This window comes from Eptatretus burgeri, chromosome 9 (genome assembly GCF_056783735.1).
Source record: "Eptatretus burgeri isolate ZD-2024b chromosome 9, Ebu_testis_v1, whole genome shotgun sequence".
Taxonomy (NCBI): Eukaryota; Metazoa; Chordata; class Myxini; order Myxiniformes; family Myxinidae; genus Eptatretus; species Eptatretus burgeri.
This window is the reverse complement of record NC_140969.1, coordinates 35,391,885-35,396,094: the sequence shown is the minus strand read 5'-3', so window position 1 is coordinate 35,396,094 and position 4,210 is coordinate 35,391,885.

Below are 4,210 nucleotides of genomic sequence, written 5' to 3'. Positions count from 1 at the left end.
AACAAGGATGTGCTTCCCACCTCACAAACCAGAAATGTTATTGATGAGTTTCAGTTCCGATGTGAAGCTCGGTACGTGGGCCGCACAACACTAAGATTGGCTGATCGGATCAAACAACACGTCCCCTTGGCGATTCGAAGAAAGATTGTGAGGGTGAGAACACAACTAGTGCGAGCATGGAGAAATATCCAGCAACCTCCGGCCACTGTACCTGCTTCATCTGCCATTGCACAGCACCTGGTTGCCAACCCTATCTGTGCAGACATGTTCAGGATATTGAGCCGAGGTCGGAGCTCATTTCATTACGTATGTTAGAAGCAACCTTCATCCTTTCCACCGATCCAATATTATGTCGTCAAAAGGAATTTGTACGATCTCTGTGTCTCTTTCAGCATGGAAAGATCAAGGGAAGTATGGCAACAAATGGTGAATGGACCTTTGGGGAAACCCATCCCCCCTCTCTCCGGGATGTGGTTGCAAACGTCAATCATCGACGAACTCTGCTCCAGCCAATGGGAGCTCGAGGTGAAGATGAGCCGACCAATGGGCGTTCAGATTAACCGTGACGTCATTACGGTTGATCCAATCAGCATCTACCTTATTGAGACCTGTGTATTAAGCACACGCCTTCACTTCCTTCTTCACTTGCTGAGATTTTTACCCTGAAGAGTGCAGCACGAAAAGCTTCGGTCACCATTATGTCGTGTTTGTTTGTATCCATATTAAAGTTCTGTAGTACCAAACATCTGTATGTATATATATATATATATATATATATATATATATATATATATATATATATATATATATATATATATATATATATATATATATATATATATATATATATATATATATATATATATAGTCACAATATTAAAACATTACTCAGACCTAATATATGTATTAAGTCGGGGCATGCTACATTTGGCGGCGTGTTTTGTAGATTTATTTGTGTATGGCTTTGAATCCTTTCCATCGAAGCTTCGATAAAAATAACATTGTGGCTTTGATTCACCTGATTAAAATACTAAATAAAAATTGTAGTTTTCCACACATACAATTGTTGCGTTTAAATACTTACTCGTGGAGTTCCCGCCCCACGTGCGATCTTGTTCCAAGCATGCAACACGTTCTTCTGACGCACACCTTTATTTGGGCGGTATGTAGGCCACTGACAGCTCTGTATAGGCCAAAAAAACCCAGCTTCGGTGCATGAAGCAAAAACATCCCGCTTATAAATACAATTGCTTATAAAAATATAAAAACATACTTCAAAAACATACTGCCTGCTGCTTATAATTCAAAACCTCTCACTGTACTGGAAAACGTGGGGACAGGAATGCTGTACTGTAAGTGGTGGAGACTTGCAATACCCTTCCACACCTGGAGGCGGCGCTACACAATACACATTTACACGGAGAAGTTGCGCCCCCCCCCCCAGCAAGACCACCAGCAAGACCACCAGCAGACATAAAAACACACCTTTCCATCAAATTTGGGGTCATGCTGATCCTCTGTAGCAATTCTGGATGTAATCTGCACAGAACTGTCGGAAGAGTAGTGTGACAAACAAACAAACACAGGCAAACAACACAAACATTAATGTAATTATAGTAAGGATGGTCATGCAGTGCACCTGAGTATACTGCACTTCTTAAGTTTGTTAAGCCTCCCTTGGGTAGGGTGAGGCTTATACCTGTTTTATGGTTTGCTTCTACAATTAGTGCCCCCAATTTTTAATGGCACCTCAGAGTTTATTCGACCCTTGGGAGGACTAAACCACCATTTACATCTCTTATTTTTTCCTCTTTTTTTCTGCTAATGTCCAAGCTCTATCTTGGAGCCAGCTGGAACTTTCGGAATGAAATTTTGCATCAATAATGGGAATAGAAAGTATTTTGGCCATGAAAACGCAGGGTTGACATTTTATGACCTTGACCTAATTTTAAGGCCACGACTCAATAATAGGCATTTCAACATTTTTCATTATATTAGAACTACTAAGTTTTGTCCGATCAGAACAAAATTTCCCTCTAACGATAGCCTAAGCCTGAGAGCAGGAAAAATTTACACTCAGAAGGAAAAATCATACTTTTAAAACTTTCAAACTTGTCTCCCTCCTCTAAAACCTGGTGGCGCCTTGTAAAGTCTGCCTCTGGTGTATGCTCCCCTTCCATCCCTTCCCTCTCTTCAAATGCACCACAGCCGGTTCCACTCATGAGAAGGCTGAATGCCTCAATTCTATGTTTGCTTCAAATTATTGTGGCCCTAACCGCTCACTTTCAGAACCCTTCCTTCCCTGTCATACCTCATTGCTCCTATACTGTGTCTTGGAGAAGGTTCTTTCAACCCTCGACTCTTAATTTGCACCAGACGGCATCATGGATTTAACTACTGCACCAGACGGCATCAGCTCACATGCACTAAAAACCTGCTCTGCTGCTCTTACACATCCTCTCCTGACCCTTTTCACTCTGTTATTTATTACCCTTTTCCTTCTGCTTTGAAATCAGCAAACATCACAGCATTACATCAAAAAGGTGCAGAAATGGATCCTCTTAACTTCAGACCTATCAGCTTACTTCCAATCATCAGCAAGGTCATGGAATCCATCATCGTAGTTGATATGAAATTCTTCCTTTTATCCAACGACCTTATCTCAGATCATCAACTCAGATTCAGACAAGGTCCCTCCACCTTGGACATGCTGCTTCTACTCTCCCAAGAATGGATGGAGGCCTTCAATATCAGACTCTGGACATCTCGAGCTTTTAATACAGTCTGGCATCCTGCTTTGCTCTCTAAACTCTCTGCCTGTGGAATCCAAGGCCAACTTCACTCTTGGACTCCTGACTTCCTCCACTCTCGTTGAAAACATGTGGCTCTCAACAGAACCCTTTCTTCTTCTTCTCTCCCGTCAATATTGAAGTACCCCAAGGCCATGTTCTTGACTCCATCTTCTTCCTAATCTTCAACAATGATCTCACTGACTCCATGACATCACTCATTCCTCAGAGAGGCAGGCAGCAGACTCTTCCCTCTCATCAGACCTTGACAAAAATCACAAACTGGTCAAACACTTGGAATATGTCTTTGAATAATGGAGAGGAAGAGAAGAAAAGAAAAAAAAAAAATCTATCTATCTATCTATCTATCTATCTCTCTCTCTCTCTCTCTCTCTCTCTCTCTCTCTCTCTCTCTCTCTCTCTCTCTCTCTCTCTCTCTCTCTCTCTCTCTCTCTCTCTCTCTCTCTCTCTCTCTCTCTCTCTCTCTCTCTCTCTCTCTCTCTCTCTCTCTCTCTCTCTCTCTCTCTCTCTCTCTCTCTCTCTCTCTCTCTCTCTCTCTCTCTCTCTCTCTCTCTCTCTCTCTCTCTCTCTCTCTCTCTCTCTCTCTCTTCTGTGGCTTTGTTCCTTATGCGCAGCCACATCTTTTAAACTACAAACTCGGGGTACAAATACAACTTTGTGTCGAGGCGTAACATGGGCTATGTGGCAACGGCCTAACGCGGGGGTGTTTGGGGTGGGGGGGGGATGATGTAGATTTTCTATGTAAACGTGTACCGTGTAGCACCACATGGTGGTGGTGGCGGCAGTGGGTATTACAATTTATTTTCTTACCTGGGCAATGCTGAGGTTAAAGAACTTTTCACACAGGCAAATTTATCCTCCTTCACTTCTCCCCCCCACCCCCACCCCCACCCCCATGTATACCAATTTTGGGGAGTTTGTCCATACTCTATTTTTTAAATATTGAGCAAGCAAGGAAGCAGCATGTACCATTTTTAAAGTCTTTCACATAACTTGGACTCGTTTGGAATCGAACTGCCGACCTCCCTGCGGGTGTTATTAACGATTGTTCCACCGGATTTGGTTACACTTTGTTTCTAACATATAAATAATACAGATCTGCTGCTACTCTATATTTTAACGGCTCCATTTATTCCAAACTTATTGTGGGGTCGGCCAGGGAACATATTTTTAGCCCAAATATTTCACAAACCAGCTGGCCAGGCCTGGGAAGATAAAACGGCAAACACCACAGCTGCACGTAAGCCTGACCACAAAAAAAATCCAGTGAAAGATGACAGGCCAAGCCTCATTCCTTACCTGATTGAAACAACCAACAAGACAACAAAATCCCTCAAAAATATAAGAATTAAAAAATAAAAAAGCCAAGGTTTAAATTACAAACAAGTGATAGAATGAAC